This window comes from Rhea americana, unplaced genomic scaffold, assembly GCF_003343005.1.
Source record: "Rhea americana isolate MKP2758 unplaced genomic scaffold, rheAme1 scaffold_15, whole genome shotgun sequence".
In the NCBI taxonomy this organism is placed as follows: domain Eukaryota; kingdom Metazoa; phylum Chordata; class Aves; order Rheiformes; family Rheidae; genus Rhea; species Rhea americana.
In genome coordinates, this window is record NW_028185594.1 from 7763530 (window position 1) to 7788590 (window position 25061).

The following is a 25061-nucleotide window of genomic DNA, read 5'->3' on the forward strand; positions in this document are numbered from 1 at the left end:
AGTGGGGTGAGAGGCATTTCAAGCAGGAGTTCTGGCCAGCTCTGGGGAGCAAGCATACAAACAGCGCTTGCCAAACTTACCTGTCTCTGGATACACCGCTGGGGTATGCACTTAKAAGGTTTTCCTCTTATTTTAGTGGTATCACAGCCCAATCCTTCACTTTCAAATATCTGAGTACTTTCTTTTGAAATCTGAAAGTTAATAAACCACCTTGTACTTATCAGTCCAAGAGAGCTGTACAAAAAGCACAGACTTTCTGCCCYGTGGCTCTGTTCTTTTGGAATCATATGTGCAGCATTTAGACTGTGTTTTCATTTTTAAATACCACTCTTTACTAAATACTATTTGCTACTGTTTACTAAATACTGCTACCACTTGTCTTCTTCCAGTAGGTTTCAGAATTAAGTAGTTCCTAACAGAGGACCTCTAACCTCCTCCCTGGAGATCATTCTCTTCTACTGACTATGCAGGACTTAAATCTGGGCTCCTAATTCAGACACCTAAATTAGGTGAGTTTAGTTAGGAAGAGAGGGAAATAGTCTGTGGTGTATATCTCCACTAATTTGCCTTGCTCAGAAAGCAGCCAGGCCCTTCAAGCACTAACACATGATAATTAGTAGCTAGACCTAACTCACATGCCAAATTATGTTCCCCAATCATTTCCTAAACCATGATATTCACTTTTTAATGAGCCATGAGAAAAGTAAATGAAAACCTCCAGGTGTGAATTCCAAATGAAAGCGTTTAATAGAAAAAGATATATACCAAGAAATTACAGTCTATTAATAATACAGAGAGAATTAAGTGCTGGAAATTCTTTAAAATCTAAGCCAGAGAACAAGCTAAAGTGACGTTACCTTTGGCAAGTTGAGCCAGAAGTACATGTACTTAATCTCCCTGAATGATGGACAGAACAGTCAATAAAGCAGTAGTAGATTAACATGGACATATTTGGCTAATGAAACACAGGGAGTGAGAACTCAGCCCACGAGGGGCCATGCTCCGTGGACAGATCCATCTGCACAGGCAGCAAGAAATGTGAATTAATGTTTCTATATGAACACTATGTGAAATGTGTGAAAAGGTATATTTATAAATATATTTTAAATGTTTATAATCATAATAAAAATTCATAAAAAATAAATTATTTTTATGAACATTTCAGGCTAGAGACTTACTGCCTCAGCTGCTGCAAAACCAAGAAATACAAAGACTTCAAGGTCAAGTATACAATTATGTCATGTCAATGTATGCCAAACACACAAACACACCTAGATATATGTATGTATATGTAAAGCAAACCAGAAATATTCTAGACATCTAGCACACTTTTCTCTGTCTTTCTTACTCATTAAGAGATAAAACACAGAGACTATACACACAAAATGTAGAAAGACTGATATATTTTCCTGTGCAGAAGGTCAAAAAAGAAAAATACTTAAGACCATTTCCAAGCAAATGCCAGGCAGTTTCCTGAAGCTCAGCTCGTTGTTCAAGTTCTCCCTCAGTAGCTATTCCCTACTGTGTGTGCTCCTGAGAGCATCCRAGCCCACAGCAACACTAGTGAGAGTTAACTCAAGCTAAAATGAATTGTGCTTTTAACTTTGGACATCCTCCGTTCAGTCTCCATGATGATGGTTATTGCACAGGCAAAGGACATAAATAGTGCTGTGTGACTAATGGAGCCAGCCTTGTAGTCCAGATGGCGAAGAATGATTGGATGTTTTGAGAAGAATCCACAGGCAATAATTTGTTCACATAAGTGATCTGACAAACAATTATGAATAAGAAATGAAGTAATAAAAGTCACATCCTTCTTACGGATATTTTGTAGAACTGGAAAAAGGTTAAATTATTCATATAAATGATTTTTTAGAAACAGTTTGACCAGCTGCAGTCATAACAAATAGGGTGATATATTACTCCATTGGGTGGCCATTAAAAAAGTTAGTGGAGAGAAAATAGCATGTGCACACTAGTGAGGCAAGGGATCATGTGACAAAAATCTTCATAGGAAATCAGTGGTTAAAGTAAGGAGAAAGTAATCTGCTACAGTTAAATCGAAATGACAKTCTAGTTCCAAGCTATATATTAAACAAAAAGTTGTCTATAAGTCTACTTATTCGCCTCTWCTGGTCATGACCTATTCTAACGTGAATTATATTTCCAGAAGCAAAGCATGCAATGCAGATACTTCAAAAGATACTTCAAAAGATGCTTCAAAAAGTATCTTTTAATCAAGGCAAAAACTTCTTTCTGACAGGAAAGCTAAAATGCTGTGTACTAGAAGTATGTGAACTATGAAGACCTGTCGCTTTTCTGAGACAGTTTAACACAAAAATGGTGAAATTTGAAGAGAAATAGTTGGCTACAGAAGGAATTGCAGGTTTCTGGCACTGTTGCATCCACACTACTAAAATAGAAGAAGTAGAGAATACCCCCAGAACTCACCTTGTATCATTTTTGATGACTTTCAAGAGAAACTTGCACCTTTAATATTTGCAGCTAGCCAAAAGATAYGGGATTCTTCCCCACACATTTCTTATCATTCTTTCTCTGAACAACACAGAAGAAACTGAACAGCTAGACAAGCTGATAGCATTGATGGAAGTGCCCTACCCCTACTGAGAGATACTGAGAGCCCCCGAAAAACATTTCTGTTGACAGGCTTGCTCTACCTCAGGTATGTATTTCCATAACAAAAAGCTTGTTTGGTGAAAAGGTTTTCACCTGCATCTGCAATAGCACAGAAGAGAATTAGGAATTAACTTGTTTTCCTGTCTTAGAAATTTTTCTCTAGGTGTTTTCAGTGCTCATTGTTATACATCCAAAGGAAATGAAGTTTTTCAGAGTTTCATGACGGAAAAGGGAAGAGAAAGAGCCCGGTCACAGAGACCCAGGCAACGCCCTGCTCTGAGCTTATTGAATTTCCTACATTCAGCTCAGAAAGGACTAATGAGTTTCCTTTTGCACAAATAATTCAGCAGGTATTGGGTTGGAGCGGTGGCCACAGCACAGCGCGACTGTAATGCGCTCAATTAGCTGCTGCATTGCTGCACCTTTGCTTTTATCAGTGGTTGTTCTAGCTGCAACACTTTTCTACTGGTTTCTTTCTCCTTCTGTGTTTGATCTGAAAGGCCCATTTTAGCAAATCAGTATTTTCAGATAAAAAATCCCCAACAACCTTTGCTGAAGATGTAATTCCTTGCTACCGAAGAATAACAAAAACCTATTCTGAGCTTAGATACAAATATATTCTTGTTTTGGGATGAAATCACAGCAGTTCAGATAGTAGGAGAAGAAAGAAAGCCCTGTTGCCTTTCTTCTTCATAAGGACTGACAAGCTGTGAAAAATGGAGAACCAAAAGAAGAAATAYGAGACTGCTCTGAACTCTTCCGAAGTCATCAGAAGTGGTACCTTTGGCTGCTAAGGAAGTAGGAATAGGCCTGAGCCAAAAGTATAAGCACTAACTTCACAGTGATGCTTTTAAGGTTCACARATTCCATGCTTTACAAAGGGAGTCTGAGATTTTAATTAACATAGTACATTTGCCTCCATCAAAGATGTTTACTTCCTCGACAGTCTTTTGCTTCTCAGAGACTTTTTTCTTCCAGTGGCTGGTCGAATCTTAAACTAAGGATTATTTCCATCTTTGAGCCTATATTCTTCAATGAGCCATGTTTATCAAATTCATGAGATTATCTTGAAAGTAATGCCAAACCTTTTCAGCTGTATAAATTAAATGTGTTTTTCTCCTTGTTAGAATAACAGAGCAGTGACTGTTCCAAAAGGAATGTTTGTAGTAAGGGAGAAAAAAGTTCAACTGCATCTATAATCTAATTTAAATTTTGTGATTAATACACTTCTCTTTTCATAGCCAGCTGTGCTATACTTATCTGTGTTACACATTTTTTAAAGCAACCAACTGCATAGATTTTTATTCTAGGAGAATTAATCACATCCCTGAATTGACGGATATCGTTAGAAAAGAATCAGTCCTAACAAGCTCTGAGCATTAGAGTCGTTAGGCTTTATGGAAGAAAGCCGATCTGGCAAATAAGTTTTGTCTTTCAAAAAGAAATGCTTGTCTTGTCTGAGCCTATCAGAGAATTAATTAGAGGCAGAGATAAATTTTAAAAGTAAAGAATGGGGAGATGATAAAGTAACAAATTAATGGGGAAAAATTGTGCTTTGAATCAATTTGAGAGGGAAAGTTGGGTATCATTACATAATCCTTATTCACATTGTCTAGCACAATGAACTAAGAGATATGTACACTATATATATATATAAATTTAAAAATATATACATACATGTACTGTATATACATGCACCCACATATATATGCCTACTCATATATACTGAAAATTATATAGATAATGTATGTTCTATACAGTATGGAGTTCAGTTAACCTCTGTACTGAACTCCTTTTTGCATCTTTACTCTTTTAGGAATGAACATTAGAGAAAAGGGACACAGGAGGGGTCCCAACAGAGAATCTTATCCTTAGCAACAGCAGCAGGGATCTCCTGTTCTATGTTCTTGCATGGACTGGAAGGCCTAAGAGGGCAATGACTGGTTCCCTTCCTCATGGCCTTCATGATAGTCTTCACCGAGGCCACCTCACAGCTCCACAGTGCAGCTTTCCCTTCTCCATATACTGCTGTGTCCATGCACAGTCATGGTTTTGGCAGACATTCAAAACACAGACTGTCACAGAAGCAGAGCAAATAGCCCCTAAAAAGTCTTCTACTTCACTTTGCTGTTCGGTGCTAGAGCCCATCAGAAGAAAGCCCACAAACAGTACCCTATTCTTGTGCCATATAATCTCTGGTGCAGGAAGCAAAGAAGTGAGGAAGCACGTCAAAGAGAAGGATGTCTAGAAAGCTAGTAAACTATGTATAGAGCAGAKTTTCTTCATTAAGGTTATGATACCAAACTAGTAAGATCTGTTCTTGGTGTGTCTGTAGGCAGGGGGAACCTTTGGGTTTCAACACAAACACGCAGGGTAAAGAGAAACAAGAATAGCTGTGGGCAGCAAGGGTTAGAACTGGAAACACCATCGAGAACATCATACTCAGTTGAAAAGGTCTACTTTGTTAACTGATGTCTGAATACCATAGTTCAGAACTGCTTCTGGCTCTGCTGAAGACAAGCAGGTACAGGGAGACTTGTTCAGATGAAGAGTGTACTGCGGGAGACCTTGCAGAGGCATGGGGCTCGACTAAATCAAGTGCTTATCCCAGGACAGAACAATCTGGCTCTTAGCAAGTATCAACATGAAGAAAAAAACACTCTTTATGTTAAAATAAAACAAACTGTTGGTGTAAGGAAACTGCTTGTTAATTTTGGGTAGCCGCATTTTATTTCATCTGGGAGAGGAATGCAAGTACTAAAACATTGCTGGAAAGGTAGTCGCATGGAGAATTTCATAGGAAAGCTTTCGCTCCTCAAATTTCTGTATCTCTAAAGGACAGCAYCTACATGCTTTGAGTAGTGTCCATGTTGTGCTTTCAGCTTGACCTCTGGTTAATTTGTTGAACAGATCAGATGATGTTGTTGCAGCTCTATAGTAGTGTAAGAAGCTGTCTTCACTTAAACATCAGTTCCTAGGGACCATTTAGGGTATAAACAGCCTCAGTAAATAGGCATTTTTGGATCACTTCATTCTGCACACAACACACTATTTGAGGGTCTTAATGCATCATTTAAACTCTCTCCAAGCTGGCAATGCTCTGTTAATTTTCTTAATTCAGCCATATACTCAGAAATGTTCATTTTCTTTTGATTCTGCTTATAAAAATGGAAATGCTCTTCAGACCACCAGTGACTTCGGGGACAGATGATTTTGTAGGCTTTTAGCCAGGCTATCAGCAATTGTTTTGTCTGCTGCTTTAACAAAGGCTTTTACTCTGCACAGCAAGTTGTAGGGTTTTGCCCCCTATTACACTCAGGAAAAATACCACCTTCATCTCATCAGCAATGCTATTAGAGATAGTTCAGTCTTTCCACTGAGTATACTACTCAACTACAAGGCTGGTCCATTTTCCCTTTACAATAGGCATGTTTAATGTCCTTTTTTTTCCCCCTTCTCTTCTTTCAGTATAATTTTCTTTGGGTAAAGCTGAACTTTGTATACTGGATAATACTGTTCACTGTATTTGGGATTTATGCCCATCTTTATTGGCAAACATTCCAGCTTTTACTTCTTATGGCACAAAGCCAGAACATGAAGAGTATGCAGGCACTCTTAGATCCTAAATTATTGTACATATTAAATATCAGGAAAGGCTACAAATATTCTTAGCACTGTAATCATTGTTTTCTACAACACAGAATGTAGTCAATACCTGCTTACATGGAAGTGGTTTAAAGAAGCTTAACCTCTGTTTCCAGGTATGAATTCATCAYGGAAGAAGTGGTACTGCCCTATACCACATTCCCTTTCTACAGTACGTATTACTGAACATAGATTAAAAAGCATCAAACTTAAGAACAGAATGAATGAGTTATAAAAGTGTTTTTCCATTGATATAAACTTATTCTGTCTTCCTCGTATCTCCTATGTGCTTCTTTATGAATCTTCAGTGCTCAATGAAGTAACAGAAATCTTAAAGACATTACAGCCTGACAAAAACATTAAATGTTGTTTTAATCATTAGAAATCCTGTTTCTGTTAATTGATCACTACAGGGAAGTATGTAGGAACAAATTAGTGGCATCAGTTCACAAMCCAGAAAATATTTTCTCTAAGGATAGTAATTTTCTTAAATGGGCATGTGTCACTGAAAGATGCCTTATTCTTTCCTTCTCAAAGTCACAGTGCACCAAGGTATCTGGAACGGCTGCATTTAACCATGACTGAATAAAAAAGAAGAATGACAAAAGGTGCTTTATGATCTAGTCCAACCCAATCTCTGTATTTCTAATGCAAATGGCAGCCATTCAGGAAAGTACATTATACAAAAAAGCTTTTTTGAAAGCACTCTTATCTGCAGAGATGGATCTTTTCTATTGTTGCTGCTTTGTGGAGTTTTTTTTTCCTTTTGGGTAATTTCTAGTAGGAGAGACTGGTAAGTGAGTTTATACTACTCACTAAAAGCTAAGCACTGGTGAATTATGGGTGTAGTCACATCAGATACCTGTTTTTCTGTGCTGATTCTTTGTCTTTAGTATCTCACGTGAGTACTCTTTGATTTGTAACGTGGAATTTCTCTTTGAAAAATAAATTATCCTTCAACAACTAGGCTTAACTTTCGCAAATTTACAAGCTCTACAAGCAGTGCCATCACTTGTCTACTAAGCTTTCATGACAGGCAAAATTATTTCCAAATAAGCTTCTGCTGCCAGAAACACAGAGAATAAAAAGTCCCAGGTTCATGGGCTATAATACATCAAAGCTTCACACTACATGTGAGGTTGATCTCAAATCTTACTCAAAGATGCTCCCCTTAYAGATGTTCACAAGAAATCTTCAGAAAGACCTCTTTATCTTCAGAGATTTCCAGGAGAGAGCAGGGCTCGAAATACAATGCACAGGGACAAAAATTGTTTCCTAGAACAAGAACGGAGTGCCGAGAGCCAGCTACCAATCTGGGTAACACATACGGAGTTGCARGGACTCAGTACATTGCGGCAGATTTTCTGTTACGGCCACTAAAACAGGCCATAGTAGAAGGAGAGGGTTGAGCAGGGGTCTCTCGGAAGAGCTGGAGAAGACTTGTGCTGCGCCCATGCTGCCTGTCCATTCCGCACGGGCATTTCACCCATTTTATCCACCCAGGAAAGCCTAGCAAGATTAAACTGGTATAGAAAATTTGGTATCTAATATTCTCTTCTTTAATTATTTTAGACACTGACCAGGCATCTTCCTTTTTCCCAAAACCAATCAGTCATTTTTGATTAGGAATTAATATTGCAGACACCTGATTCATAGATATTCATAGATATTCATAGATTCATTTCTGTAACAGAAATGAAGCTAACAAACTTTGGACAGAATTTAAAACTGGATGGACAGTTAAAGGACTGGCCCAAGATTAAGGAACAAAACGCCATATAGGCTGAAGCACTGAGTAAAGCCACGACCTTTACTAGTTTCCTGCTTAATAGCAAAATGTACTTCTGTACCCTTCTTTTATAGTATAGTTTTGTATGAAAATATATTTATATATAAAAGAATTATATACACTAAATGATATTCATGGGAAGAAGATGTAAGAGAGATATAATGGTCATCTCACATATTGCATTTCATAAACATGTTTAGATAGCATAGTGACGGTTGTGTTAAGATAATATAAGAAGCTGAAGAGATTAAAATACAGTAAAATAAGTTCCRGTATTCTTAATTACTGACATCAGGAGTTATTTCTATTATTACTATTATTATTAATTAAATAAAAAGGAGAAGGCTCTCCTTCTGTAAAAATCATGAAAATGAAAAGTTTAGACCGACACATGAAAAGATCAGTGGACAGTAAGCAGCCTGTAGTAACAGCCTAGAGGTGTAAAGAAAAGCTGGAACTAAAAAAAAATTTCTGGAACAGCAGGAAATGGCATACCTTACATCATCTTTTTACGGAAGTTTTTATGCCTAGTTCTTTTTTTAATGATTTTTTTTTAAATCAGTCCTTTGTTCTATCTTTTCCTCTGTCTGAATTCAGAACAGTTATGAATACTTCCCTTGTTCACTTCACAAGAGTTGACAGAGCTGTCTGAATTTTTTTATATCACGCAAGTCACTGTCTTGGAAGCAGGTTTCTTACCCTTTGCTAAATTCTTCTTAAGAAATTCAGGAACAGCAACATTTCCTGTTTTTGCTGCTTGCTCTTATCAAGACAAATGTTTTTGATTACTGCTATACTGGGCATTGTTGCAACTGTTCAACAATTACATTATCAGTCATTTTACTATCAGTGTTTATACCTCATCAGTTAAAATATGTTTTGTCCCYATGGTGTAATTTCCTGTGCAGGGTTATTTTTTTTTCGTACTAAATTAATGAGTTCTGCTTGCTAAAAGAAAATAGTATATTCACAATTCCATCCATTTGATGAATCCAACTAAATATGATTCAGCAATTAGACTTGACTAAATAGCTTCTGACAAGATGTTGGAATTACAAGGATAGAGGCACTTAGTGTGCTGTTCTTTTACCCAGTGCTTGTAAGGTGATGGTATTAGTTTGCCTGTTTTTTTTTTTTTTAACATTCCAGATTAATTTTAATAATTCCAACATGGCCAAGAACATTAAAAAGTCATTTTCTGCATATGCTTTTCACTTTCGCTAGGCCTTTAAAATAAAATCGACTTCATCATTCAATCTCAAAAAAGGACATCCATATTTCAAATGACAAAACATCTACATGCASGATATATATGTTTTTCTCAAGCTCTTGGCTCTTGTCATTAATCAGAACATTAAGTTGCTAAAATACCTTCAGAACACTGAGCGCCCGTCACCTGCTGAGTAGATTTCTCTGGCCAAGTCAATATATGAGTGCACGGCCCGAACGCAGCGTACCTGGCACACTTCTATCGTAATGCCTGGAGAGAATTGCTGCAGTGCATAAACCTCAGCACGGTTTTTCAGTTTAACTAGCACAGCACTACTAAGTAATAAGCCTACTACTAAGTAATGAGCCTATCAACACCGTATATTTTCCTGTATTTTCAAATTTCTACTTTTTTCAGCAATGAAAGTTAACCTTCTGTATAAATTCCACCTTTTCTTTCTAGCCTTTAGTGTGCTGTACATCACCTCTAAGGCGCAGAAGAATCTCTAGGAGTGCTACCACTTCCTAAACGTGACTCTCTGAAAAAAGCTCATCTCCTAAAATTCCTCCTCTGTTCTTTTTCCATGATATGATATTCTGCTCTCATTGTAGGACTGCAAGCTGTGCTAGTTCACCCCAGGTAGCTTTGGGTACATTTACACAAATGATCAAATCTGTGAAGTCATTTAATGAAAAGGCTTTTGAGAATAATCCAGTGCAGTGAAAATGCCACTCTTTACATAATACTGAGTTTGCTCTTTGTTCAGGTAATTATTTTGCTTCAGGCTTTGCAGGTGATTTCCAAGAAATTCCTGCTGCCACACTTTGACAAGGTCTTACTTAAAGACCTTTGCCTTCATGAAACTTAGATTTGGAGATGTCCTGCCTGCTTTCACATGGATGGGTCAAAAGTGGGAAAGCAAATACCTAAAAAGAAGCAGGCTGCAGTTTGTTTGGCACATACACAGATAAATTTCTAAATAAATGGAAAACTCAGTTGTACACACTTAGTCCATTGCATGGAAACCTTCTGCCCTAGAAGAGGCATTGTGAGAGCACGCTTCTCAGAGCTCCTGCTACACAAAAAAAAATGACAAAAGGCAAGTTCCTAACACATCTTCCCAGTCTTTAGTGCTTTCATTTTATAACCAATCATTATGCACAGATTTCTGGTCCCATTTTTTCCATCCACCAGCTCTCTCCCCAGATACAACTCACCCATCACCTTTCCTTGGTTCATCCTTCATTTTGCATATGTACACACACAACTAAATCAAATACATAATTCCAAGAAGTTCTTTATCCCCTCCATAGCATCTTATATCTGTGGAAGGAATGACTCAGTAATACACCTTGTATACTCACTGGCATAGACATTACTGTGGTGTCTTTATGTCATCCAAATAAAAATGGAAAATGTCATGTACTCATTCACGTACTGCATATCAAGGTTGGARGGGCCATGAATCTTTCCATTCAGAGAAGACAGAGAAATAGAGTGCACCGAGTTTTCAAGCAGCTGCCATTTGAGGAAGTGACAGCACTTTCCATTGCTATTATTGGGAGTAGTTGCACTTAACAGTAGGGCTAGTGCAAACCCCATGGTTAAGCTGCATTCCCCTGAAATATGCTGTTTTGTTGAAGCAAAAAGATTTTCTGGAGACCTGTTGCTTTTAGCTAAGTGTTTTGGGGAGATGAAGGAAACGAATGAATCCAAGTCCAAACCTTAGATTTCCCTTCCCTTTCTCCTGTCCTCTTATGTGCTTCTTTGCTACTGTTATCTTTTCATGTCTGCTGCACAAACCCTTCTGAGGCCTCAGACTCTCTCCTTTCAGGTCCCACGCCTGCCCTCACAAGCTTCCCTGGGGAAGCTGCAAGGCTCCTAAATAAAACGAAACATCTCAGTACCAAGACTTTCCCATTACTTTTAACTCACTGTAACCTACAGGTCAGATCTCTCCTTCTCTCRGAGAACAACTAATGAATGAGTAAGCTATTTGACCTTTCAGTYCACCTGGGTTGCACATACCTGGGAAATCACAGCACGTGAGCAGTGCTTCTTKTTTACGAGCTACTGCCACAGACGGAGTGGTGTGCCACAGCCCAGCAGAAAAAGACAGAATTTCCTTAGAGTACCCAACTACAGCTAGCAACAAAATCCTATTGATTTATGCAGCAAACACCTGTAGTTTCCTRCAGCTGGGGCTGTGGGATCTTTTATTTGCCTTTTTAAGAAAATGGAAACCGTAATGCTGGAAAATGGCAGTCTTTTCTTTTTTTTACAAGATGTACTTTACACCACGGACATTAAGGGTTATGAATAAATGCTAGAGAGGAAATATATAAGAATACAGGATTTAGGATAATCTCTACATATAGCAAAAAATACCTCTCCAGTGGTTGCAGTCTTCTAGCTGTTATTTAGTTTTATTTCTCTGGTTGACTTCATGCAGAACATGCAGTATGGGATTTCCTACTATGAAATGGCAGCAATGGTTTTTCATTCCATCTTACACTGTGTTTAAATCATTTGATTTAATTGTTGCTATACTAATATTTCTAATTTTCTGTAGTAAATTAGATTAGATTGAATTTGAGGCAAGTATATTTACTTATTCTGCAATGAGACTAGACCCTTAGTCATACAAAAATCTCTCTGTGCTAGTGTAATATAACCTAGTAAATCATCCCTATGACAACTCTGGCTTTGTTTCTGCGGAGCAGACAGTGTTTCAGGGTTTTCTGTCAATCACAAGAGCATCTGCTTTTCCTTGTGGATATTTCCATCCACAATTCAGAGGCTATGTGTTCAGAGATAACAGCTGATCTAATTTCATACAGGAAAATAAATGTATTCAGATAAGGTGAGAGGGGAGTAATTGAGTTAAGATCTGCCTGGTATGTGACAGCAGAGATCAGATACGCTCTTCATGCATATTACTAAAATTGCCATTAATAACTAGAGATGAGTGAGAAATGGACTTTATCTTAGTCTTCTCTGAATGATTCTCCAAGCCGCTGATTTTCACTGCTAATTACTTAAGAGGAGTAGGTGCAAGTTCCTTTGTGGTATAGTGGCAGCCTTCACAGCAAGTTCTGTAAGTGCACTTCGGTGAGAGCCAATAAAACGTCCAGCTGAAAAAGGCGGTGTGGATTTCAACAGTGGTGTTTCTTCYGTGATCCAGGAGCAGATGGAGCTTGTTTTGAACTACACTGCTCTCACCCCACCAACACAGCTAGGTGAGGAGCTTGCTAGGTTTCTTGGCATTTCTTCCTCTCAAGATCCTGAGGATCACAATATGCATTTTACACTTTTCACATTATTTATTAAATTTTCCTAACTCCATGCATTTTACATCCCTTCTCTTCACCTAATGGCTCACACAGTTTTGCACTTCATAACATGGTGCTGCATCTGATGATTTATTTATGTTATTAACCCAGTATCCTCAGGGTTCCCAGGTGGGTGCTCCTGTCTGGATGTCATTGTGCTAGAGACTTTATCTTATCATAAAATACTGTCCATGATCCAGTGCTCTTCTAAGCTAACTGAACAAGGCACCTGTGTTTACCCAACTGCTTTTTCAGGTAGAAGGCCAGCATAATATACAACTACTGTAAAGGCAACAGACCCCAGAGCAGAGGTTTCCCTTGAAGGAGGAGAAGTATGTGGCTGTTTTCTGAGGATGTCCATGCCACCTCTAGCACAGACAGCATGGTCGAGGGAGAAGGCGGAAAGGATACATGCTTCAGGGCAGAGCCACCATATACAATGTCACAGAACTTCTGCCCCACTGGCAGCCTCTTAGTGAGGGATTAGCTTCTAATCACAGAATAAAGTGTCATTAAGGCTCACAGATCTCAGTCGCTCCCATATATGTTGTGCTGAATCCCACAAAGGCTGCATGTAGGAGCCTTCTTTAGCATCTACCTCCTGCAAAAATACACTTCCCAATATCTCAGTGCCTTTTTTGCCATATTTTCKGCAACATATACAGGCTCCAGTATGATTTATTGGAACTAACCTGAGCTAAYCTTAAGCAAGTTAGCTTGGAGCAAACATTTCAGCCGGAGAAATTAGTTCCACAGACTTCCAAGCAGCATTAGTAGTTTGTTTGTACCCATTGTTTTCCTGTGAAGCAATCCAATGTACTAGGTTTAGGAAATYCCTAAATGCAGATTTCAGGAAGCTGTGGAGGGTTCAATGAGAAGTGCACTACATACGTAATGTGTTCTTTTGCCRTTCTTTAAGCACCTAGTGACTCTGCCCTAGACCCACTTAAAGAAAAGCTACTGGGCCAGATGGGCCAGGATGGTCATTCTTATGTCAGATGGAGCGTTGATCTTTTTGTCAACACAGTATCGATGAACCCTTTCCTTTTACATCWTAGGCTCCCTTGAAATAATCTGTCAGAGGTCATACCCTGAGCTAAAGTAGAGAACAGACACAGAGTCTTTTAATTTCAGTTCTGTACCTAATGACAAATATCTCAGTTTTTCCTGAAATAGTCTTACATTTAAGACTGAGAGTAAATCTTCCTTCTTTGTATTTTCCATACAAAATCTTTCTGTCCATTCAGTATTTGATATTTTTCTAAGGACAAAATCATGATTACTTTCAAGTGTGGCTTTATGAATTTGCTCCATTTTGTTAAAATATATGAAAACCTGCAAGGGATGATAAAAATATTAATATATGCCAGGAATATTTAAATGTACCTGCAGGTCTAACAATAAGTACATTTGCATTATCATGTTTCTTTTCTAACAAYACAAAATTTTATCACCATAACCTTCACCTGGCAGAGTCTGAATTAATATGGATTCTCTGTATCTGAATGTTAGCCCTAAAGGCTTCATACAAACCCAGTACACATTTGGACCAAGGTAAATGTTGATTTCCTTCACCTATATCTATCTCCATCTTGATATGCTGTAGCACACAGCAGACAGCCTWTAAGACTATGATAAGAATATGATTGTTGACACTTTTTAGGCTTAGTGCTATGTTTTTTACCTGTGATTAAAAAAAAAAAAAAAAAAAAAGTTGCATCAAGGCTTTTTTTTTTTGGAGGAGGAGGAAGAGGATGAAGAGGGGAAGGTAAGGCTGAACCTATTTCTACTTATGGGTTTGGTTTTTAAAACTAAGTTTTTTCCACTTCATCGCAAAAAAAGGGAGCCTTGACACATTTCTGCTGAATTTTTTTTTTTGTGATCTAAATCCATCCCTCATTAATATACATTAACAGTAAGATTTTCAGAAACACTTCACATTGGCCTGACATTACTACTATAGATTTATGGTATTTAGACTGTTTTTAAATGCACATACTTACATACAACTTTTAGCTACACTGCTAAAATATTAAAAAAAAAAAAACGTGTTATTTTGCACTACAACAAGTGAGTGTTTTTTTAATAGCAATAATGTCATCGAACTAGCTTTCATTTTACAAAGCCAGCTCATACCAGCTTTCACTATGAATGGGCTAAATCTATTCATTCCATACCTAGCTAATATTATCAATACCAAAGGCAGTTATAGTTATGTAGTGTTCCTGTTGGATTTTATGCTGTCTCCTCCTTTCCAGGCCCTTATTGAACTTTAAACCTTATTTTTCAAAGCTGCCTTCCTATTTTACATTGTTCTGYTTCACTATTCTGTGATAAATCCATTGGCATCTGGTGAATTTTAATTCTTCTTTTAACAGCTTATCTACTCAGGAGTCACTGTAAAGTGCTGTAACATTGCTTCTTCATTTCACTGCATCTTCCTGCCACCAGCCCCTCCACTAATCTGTCCCTAACTGGTGACCCCTCCAYGAAGCCTGAAACCAAGAAACGAGCAGAGGCTTCCAGCAACATCAGCCTTATCTTTGTCATTAACTTGTTTTTCACGACCTCTCTGTGGCCGCCCGTTGGCCCGATGCAGGCCTGGTCCTTTGCTCCTGGCGCTGGTGCGGGGCTCCYGGTTGCCTGCCTTCGGGTTTCCTTGGTTCGGTTTATGCACTTTGTCTACCTTAGTTCCTGAACAGGTTTTTACATGGCTTTAGCTTCTGCCTTTGCACCTTTCATATTCTGCTTCCCATTTTTAATTTTCTCTAAGCTGCTCTCTTCCCCTATAAATCACTTTGTTAAGCTCTTTCCTGAGCTGCATAAATCGTTCCTTAGCCATCTTTCCTCTCGCGCGGACTCTCGTCCAAATGGCAGCCCGCTGGTGTGCCACCACCGGCAGAGTAGTGCAAGTCTGCGTACGTGAGCGGGAGAGGTGGGGCTGACCCAGCACGRGCACGCGCTTCCTCGTACCGAGCGCAGCACGGTTAGGCAGACTAGSTCTGCAGGCAGACTTTGTCCTTCTGAGGACCAACACTGTTAGGTATTATTAAACTAAAGCTGTTCAGCTGCATTGAGAAACACTGYTCCTTACTCTATGGCAGAGGAGATAAACCTTTCTCCACACCCCCCCCCCCCCATCATGCAGGGTTAGCAAGCAACAGGAACAATTCAAACTCAGGGAGGTYTGAATTCTATATATATAGGTTAAAAGCACATGAGAATGCAGAATATGAATTCCCCTGGCAGCCGACTCTCTCACCGCGGGAGGGGGGAGGGGGGGCTCCAAAGCAGGCAAATTGTTATGACGGTGTTCCCAYAGTTCTGCCAGGAAGCTCTGGAGCCAAACGCTCCCCCATGAGGGGCTGCAGAGGGAAGGGCAGGAGCCGCTGCGCTACACCCCGCGCCCTGCTAGCACCGCGTTCACCTGTGCAATGAGGTTCCTGTTCTATGCTCGTCTGACAGAGGTTTTCCTCCCCAGCCTCAGCCCACTGTGCAGGCTTGGCCAGATTTTCTGCTAATAAAAAAGTGATAAATCAAGCAGATCAACAGATATGTATTTCTTATCTTTAATTAGCTGATACCAGCCTGGCAGGAGAGCAGTCAACTGAACGCCGAGACGCTCAGGCTCCCGGGGAGCTGACTGCAGCCCCAGGCACCTTCCCCAGGCCCTGACTCCACCAGCTCACTCTGAAGACTAGCGGGTAACTTTTCACTTTTATTTTTCACTAAGTCCTAATTTTGGAAACAGCTCAGCTCCTGCAGGACTGAGAAGTTATTTTGCTGTATCTGGAGCTTCCTTATACTTCACATGCAGTAAATTTAGAGCCAGCCCAAAAGCTAGTATGGTGCTGTTTATCTGTAACTTCAAAAATGCACTACCTCCTTGGTTAGATTCAATGTCTAACCAAGATCTAACCAATGTCTGACTTAACGATCTGCATGTTTGAGTCATGTTGCCTATGCAAGTACAACCAGCCATCAAAGACTGCTTATTCAATCTTTTTAAATCTTCAGTCTTCATAAAATTAAGGTTATTAATCTTAATAAACTTTAATCTTAAGTACTGCTGTACTGGAATGCACTGTGAAAAAGGTCTGAGAGAAATGAAGCTTTCAATAAATGAAAGGGACTAACTGTGAAAATAAAAATGTAGAAAGAGTGGATACTGAATGCAGAAAGTAATATAGAAAGGAGATAAAATCTACACCAGTGGAGAATATTGCCTTGGAGAACAGTATTTTAGATCCAGGCTAAGAGCCCTCTACTCTGAGGGATAGAACTTCTAAATGATATTTTTAGCCCCCTTCTTTATATATATATATATATATATATATATATGTATATATATTTTTGCATTGGCACACATTGGGACAATAGGAGCTTTATTAAGTTAGTATATTATCCCTTGGGCTGTTAGTGCTCCAGCACTGGAGGAGATATATATCCATATTTCTCTACTGACTTTTAAGATACAATAGGAAGAAGGAAAAAAGTAAAAAAAAAAAAAAAAAAAAGTTTTTCACTAGTCCTTCTCATAGGTGGTTCTACTCCCTAAGCAGACAGTTAAAAATCATGCCATGACTGCATGAATCTCTGGGTTTTTGTTTTAGTGCAAAAATATAGTTTCAGTGAGTATTTCTGTAACATTTATATTCTTAGCTCTAATTTGACAGGATTACTATCATTTTTAAGAGCACCTGACTTCCTTTTGAAGGCAAAACATTTGTTTGCTTCTATCCATGATTTTCTTCCAGCTCTTGGATAGGAAGGATGTACCATGGAGTCACAGAGCACATTTCCAGGAAGGCAGTGTAATTCAGAATATGTCAAGGCCAGGCACTTATTATGTTTCAGGATTTGGCATCAATTCTCTTTAGAGGCAAAGCAGAGGGCTGAGCCCGGGACACATCTGGGGCCCGGACGTGGCATTTTCCCCAGGACGAAATGCCGCTCCCGTTGGCCGTCAAGGGCAAGAAGCCGGGGCAYGCTACGCTGCTCCTGCCTGGGGAGCGAGGGCGGCTGGGGCGCGAGGGCTGGCACGGGCTCCCGCGTCCCCCCCAGAAACCCTTCCTTCATCAAAGGCACAAAACCCACAAGACCAAAAGCCTCAGACCCGACTCTCCTGTTCTCTCACTCGCAGCTGTTGCTTCTTTACCTTTCGTTTGCCTTTCTCTAGTGCTGATGCTGACACACACAGCGGGGAGGGAGAGAAATTAATCTTCACACACTAAAATATGTTTTCTAGGGATGAAATCTGTGGATTCAAGCTGGAAAACCAGCTTGACTTAAGAAAAAATGCAAACYTGCACACCCAGGATATTTCTACAGTTGTCTGATCTATTTTTCAAATGTTTACTAACCCACCATTCCTTTCTCTGCATCTTTCTGATAAAAAGGACCCCTGTCAGCAGCTAGGTATTAATGAATGGGTTTACAYGAAAAAGCAACCTAAGAGGTGTTGCACTAACAACCAAGCATCCTTCCTGGTACAGTCGTGTGCTCAGATTTATCCTCATCAGAAATGTCTCAAAGACTTTGCATTAATTAATAAATGACTGTTTTTTTTAAGTGAGGTATAATTGTTAATATTTAAATCAATTTCTTATTGAAATAGCTGGGTGTTTGCTCCATGACTGCATAACTGTTGTGTTCCTCCAAATCTCCCTTCGATGGGACACCTGTTTTTTTCAGCTATCARTATTATGGCAATATTATTTGACTTTATTTTTCTGTGATGCTAATCATTAGTCTCCTGAGTTGACCATGATATATGCAGATAGAATTTTCAGAATTTCCAGAATGCTTAGTTTTTTGTGGCTGGGTGTTTTTTTTTTTTGTTTGTTTTGTTTTCTGTTTTTTAAGTTTGCATACTGTGTGTTCTGCCCTAATAACTTTTGAACTGCTTGGATAATTTCAGTTAAATTTGGMAGAGAGAGAGCATTTTCAAGCATATCCAATTCTTAAGAGTTTAATGAAAATGGAGGAGCCAGAACTTGTTAGTAYCATATTGAGGAAGAAGTATCATTTTCAGTGAATAAATTCAAGATAGATTATAGAAGCCTTGTGTCTTCAGTAACACAGTGGAGAACTCAAATACATAACAGAGATCCACAGCAAACAAAGCTGTTCATGGAGCTATCATCTGCTTTTCTCATCATATCTAACATTATTAGGCACTTTTATTTTTTGTGCATCTCTTTTTACATGATAACTCTTATCTGCCAAGTAGGAAACAAAAAAATGCATGGCTTAGCAAAAAAGATAGGTTTTCTGTTCTCCAGGCTCTACAAAATCCAACACCTGKATGACATCGTATCTGTAGAAGAGTGGTTAAATCTGCAGAAAAAGCCAATTTCATGTTTTTTCATTTATTTGCCTTGAGAAAGTTTTTACTTTTTAAAAGCTGCTACAGCCTGTAACTACCTGCAGCCACACACTCGGTGCTGGAGCTGGCTTCCAAATGCTTATTGGCAGGAGCGCCACGGCCCTGCGGGGCAGCGCCAATAGCTGGGTACCAAAARGTGCTGTGTCTCTGCTCTTGTGTGCCCTTCCTCGACAGTCTCCTAAAAAGGAGGAAGCTGCTTAACACCCTATGTCTGGAGCAAGCACATCTGCTTTCACATAGTTATTTCTATGTTTAATCTTCCTACCACCTCCCCTAGACAAATCTATTGTAGTGGCTACATCAAAAACACTGACAATAGCACCTAATGGTATCCATTCTTTTAAACACACATTTTCCAGTGATTCTTAGTTTCCCATGGAAGAAATCCCTATTCGGCTGCCTACATTTTGTTATTAGCATGTCATTAGTAAGTATATACTGAGGAAAAATCAAAAACTATTGGGTTACGTGTGCATTGTAGCTTTGGATCTTACACATACATCTTTGCCTTAGACTGCCTGACTGTAACCAGCCCTTCCTTGACAGTTAGTTGGGGTTTCAGTGTCTGGGGACTGTCTAATTGGTATCTAGCTGTGAGCAAACGACATCATTAAAAAATACAGTTGCTTTTGTGTAACTCTGCTTATATTTTTACTACTGTGGAAAGCCTGAAAAGCTACAGAATACTAAAACATAGCTGACACTGCAAGAAGTTGAACCAGTACATTTTTTATTCACTTCTTATTCAAGGGGAGCTGTGAAAGAAATTGCTCTGGGTTCACTGGGAGTGACTTTAAATTTCAAAACAATGATGCAAATTTGGTTTGATTCAGTCATCTGTTATTTACCTAATAATTTCATCATGAGCATAAAAATGTRTGCACAGACAGTTGCTGTGCCAATGGACTTCTCGTTGCTCTCTTCTTTTAAACACACATAGCCACTTTTTAAAGGAGGCAGGTATGTTCACATTTTAGCTTCAATTAAACAAAATGTTACTTACGTGGCACTTTAAGTATACACATTATAAACACATAGTAGCTTTCTGCCTTAGAAGCTCATAAAAATGCACTGGAAAAAATTAACCTAACAGAGAAGCTGGTGCTGTGTGTTTCATGTAGGCACTTGGAGGAGAGTCACGGAGTTTGGCAGGTGACAAATTTAAGGTTGTTTTAAGTGTAGGAGGAAACACTAAARGAGTTGCCATGTCAAGTGCAGGGCAAGGAGATGAAGGAAGTAATTAGAAAAGTGGGCTGGAAAAAATGAAAAATGGGAGGAAAAGTGAGCAGAAATGAAGATGGGGTGAGCTTCATCTGGGTTCTGAAGGCAAGTGTACAAAGATGTTTGTCTGGAAAACACCTGCTTGCTATCAAGTCTTGAACTTTCTTGTTCACAGAAATGGGTTACTTGCTTTTTGCTTAGATAAAAGGGAGGTTGATGAACCTTGCTRGACACAGAGGATTTAAGTTTTGCTTGAGAGGTCCTGAATTAGAAAGCATGGGAGCAACAAAACCGGGGAGAAAGCTGCAGATGAACACTGTATAAGATCTCCGCTAACAAAGTCACATCTCTGAAGCATAGTTTCTGCTATTCCTGCTGCTGCTTTTAACTAGGATTTGGCTGAACAGTGGATCACGAAGAGTCACCTGTTTGCTGTGATGCTAAGGAGATGGAAGCAGAAACAATAAAGATCTGCAGAYATTTTTGCTTTACTGATGTCATTTATTTGCCATCATTGATTCTGCTCCTTCCTAATTTCTTGTTACACCTGTTTAATTCACTTTGCCATCTACAAAAAGAGACATTAATTTTATGAGCTCACCCAGACAAAAGCTGTTAAGTGTCTGCATAATGCAGCACGAAGCTCTTGTGACAGATGCAAGAATACAGATGTGGTAACGCTTCCCCGTACAACTCTGCTTTGCTATCCAATTGTTATTTTCCAATTTGTTTGTATATAAAGCAGAGTCTTTAAGTATATCTGAACGGAGAAAACTTGAAAGTCAGTAGAGGTCGTAAAAAAATGTCTGTAGTGCAGAACATTGCCTAGACACTCTTTTTTAAGCAGTTGTACTGAACATCATAAGGACTAGGTTACGATGAGCTACAAATGTTTCAACTTTTCAAAATAAAAACATCATGGGTAATTTTATGCAAATTACAGCAATGCTGAGTAAGTCTCAGCACCATGAAGGGCTGTTCTTTGTAAATGGAAACATCTGTGAAACTAAATTGACAGAGGGTTTTTTCTTTTAGAAAGCAAACTTGCTCCGCTTTTCATTTGCATTAGAAGGTAGCAGCAGGAAAGGTATAACAGAAAACCCAAAACTGAGGAAACAGCTCAAATGTGAATACTTACATTACTCCCTTRTGCTGAGTTCGACTGACAGCAAGCTCCAATATTTGGACTAAGAACCACTGGAAGAATTTTACAAAAGTTCAGAGGTCTAGATATTTCYCATTCTGTTATGGTCCATGACTGCYTCATAAAGTTGCTAAAGTTGCTAGCTACATGATAAGAAATACTTTTTTTTYCCCCGAGGATAGCCTTTCTTTATATACAGTTAGCTCATAGAAATATTTACCAATTACTACAGAATAATAAAAAAATTTATAACTGGTATATTAAGAAAACAAATGATTCTCACAGTTATACACTTATCTCACTGCTGCCCAACACTGCAAACATTACTTTTGTAAAAGCAGAAATGCTTGTTCAGAGATTTTGGCTTGAATGCCAAAGGCAGTGTACCTGCTGCTGTGCCGTAACCCAGCGTGTCAAAGAGCAGATCTGAGGGGGGAAGGCACCACCCACTGGCTAGTGCCTACCACAAGGAAATGATAGCACAGGCAGCTTTAAGGTAATAAATTATCCAACCAAATGTAATCTGCCAAGCCAGAGTGGTATTTACACCAAGATTATACATTTAGAATAGCCTATCGACCTTGTACAGAAAGTGTGAAACATATAGTTGCCGAGAGAAGGTATACCTGCACAATTCATTTTCTAAAGCCAAGGTCCATTATGTGAAACTTAATGCTTTCCAAAGTGGTGTGCAAGAAATTCAACCTGCTAACACCATGGCAATTCTMCTACTACCTTCGGGAGAGTCAATATTTCTGCCAACCATTCACTTAAGTTTAAGATTATTTGTATCATTATGTGAAAACCAGAGCTGGGTATCTGATTCTGAAAAAGAAGAAGAAAAAGAAAAAGAAGGAGAAAAAGAAGGAGAAAAAAGAAAAAGAAGGAGAAAAAGAAAAAGGAGAAAAAGAAAAAAGGAGAAAAAGAAGGAGAAAAAGAAAAAAGGAGAAAAAGAAGGAGAAAAAGAAGGAGAAAGAAGAAAAAGAACAACAGAAAAAGAAGAGAAAAATAAAAAGAAAGGTAATGACTAGACTCTACTAAATACGCAAAATAATATATCCTAATACTGGGAAGAGTTGAAGTATACTACACAGCAGCAAATAATAATTTAGCTACTAGCTATTTACCTATTTGATTGGAAGATAATAATTCTGCACTTGTTAATCACATACTTTGTTGTTGTTAAAGCCTGATTTAGATTGTTCTTACMTTGCGGAGAGCTAACTGATTGGCTGATTTTCAGTCATTAACTTGATTGGAGTCATCAGTGTAGATTTTTACTGTATCAGCCTGTTACAACTTCTTTGTTTTGAATGCATTTTTGATTTATATTTGGAATGGTACAAGAGTTTCATGGTAGTTTCACTATTTCTTCTTCTATAAAAACTGAGCAGTTGCTACAAAAAAGTTTGGTTTTATATCTGACTCTGAAATGCATCGGAAATGATCAGTTGATATTCTCTTCTCAACCTTGTGCTACGGGTTCCAGATTATGCCAGTTTGTATTCAATTATTTAGAATGAAGTAGTTTCTAAATAACAAATCAGAAAATGTACTACTAATTGTGAATAATACCTTGGCTCAGCAAATCCCACTGAATGACTGGGACTCCCATTAATATCTACAAGCGAATGCTGAGACAGCTAGTGAATGGCCCTACAAGACACAACTACCCCAAAGGCCTCTAAATTATGCTGCTAAATAGCAGCACCACTAGGTTGCCAATGGGGGCTCAGTATCAACCTCACGCTACCCTTACAGACGGCCTGCACTGCAGCACAGTATTGGCTTGCTGAGTATGTTGCTTTGAGAGTCACAAACATTCAAGTCATTGGGCAAAACTATTAGGTAATGGATACCTGCTATTGGCTCCTTCCCCCAAAAGATTCAAGTGGAATTAGTGGAGGAAACGATAACCAAATCTCTGACGTTAAAGGTATTTTTGGTGTTTCAAATTTATTTTCACTCCAAATTCACCTTGAATTTTAGTGTAATGCTGATTAATTTCCCTAACAAATAAACCTAATAGATAAATATGTTCTGATATTGAACGCCATGTTTCTCTCTTCCTTGGGCTATCTATATGGCCATGGCAAAAAGAAAAATAACCTTTGTAAACATGCTCCATTGTTTTTCAAGCAAACAAATACAATACTGTACTAAACAACCCAAATCGAGAGTAGAGGGAAGCCACCATATAGTCACGAAAGCCTCTCTGTCTCTCTTACACACACACACACACACACACACACACACACACAAATGGCTTTCATATAACCAGTTTTATTTAATGGCATATTATCACAGCTAATTTCTTCTAAGTGAATTAACATTAAAAATGCATCAAGTACCATGCAAAACAGCAATAAAATGAGGAATCCATAAAAACAATAACAATCTTCATAAATAAAAATGCTTCTTTGAAAAAAGTGAACTATAATTAAACATCAAGTCTGTTGTACTTGCTCATACAATAATCTTGATGCTTACACTAATCTTGATGCATGTCTTTCTGTGCTCACRTATCTTTCTAAGTATTTTACTAAGCACTGGGAAAAGGAGAATTTGAATTAGCCATGAAAGAGTTACTACGAGGAACAAACTAAATGCTGCAATGTGATAATTTTGGTGTTGTGCTTATCATATTCCCAGGGAGACGCTCGATTACAGAATTTCCAGAACATCCAGCAAATTGCATGCAGTAAATAAACATTAACTTTTCTTTTCAATTCACAAATGTTATGTGCTTTGTTGAAACAGTTTATAATAGCAACTTGTTCTACTCAAATTGAAACTGCATTTTTCAAACTGACTATAGTAAGTCCTTTGCTAGAGCAGAGTTGTACAAAGGCAACATGATTAAAGTCATGACACACATGAAAGAGAACTGGAGGGAACATACATAGTATTTATGTATCAGTATTAAACCAGATACAAACAGTAGAAGAACRTATTTCTCTTTATAGCACCTTTTCTTCTTTTTTAAATGCATGAAACCTTATATTTGTTTCATACACAATATCTGAGGTACTTTCTTGGCTCCTTGACTGTAGTAATATGGCCTTTCACATTTTCTTTCTCAAATATTCCATGAAGTAGAATAGGGAGGTCCAGATAACTAAATATTCAAGAGTATTCTAGAAGTCTTTAGCAGACAAGGGCTTGAATCTGATTTTCAGCAATAATCTAAGACCTCTGTGGAAATGTTTTTTTCTTCTCTCATCTGGAGAGCTGTCGGATGAAAAGTAATCACACTGTCCTGTTGATTTTTTTCAGAAGAACAGCTACTTCAAACTATGGAAAATGACAAAAAAGGTTGCTCATTGACTTGATTACTCCTATCTCTAGGATCCAAGCAAATGATGAGGTTTTCTAAATGCTCCAGGACTGTTTCAAAGGGGAAAGAGAGAACAGTTTGTTAAAAGGTGTAGGGGCAGACAGGCCCCAGTTGTTGCTTTGGGGTGATTTATCTGCCCTTTTCTAGCTCCTTTACCCTCTACAGAGTGGAGCTAGACAAAGTTATTGAGCTCATCACCCTTTTTGCTCTACTCTATCTATAGCAAGATGACTCCTTGCACTTATCCTTGGCTGAGGTTCCTCTCCTCTGGCATCCGCCCTGTGTGAGGCCCTTCCCTGTTCCTGTGACTGGAAGAGCAACATATATGCTGGACTTCTTATATATTCCCCATACTCTA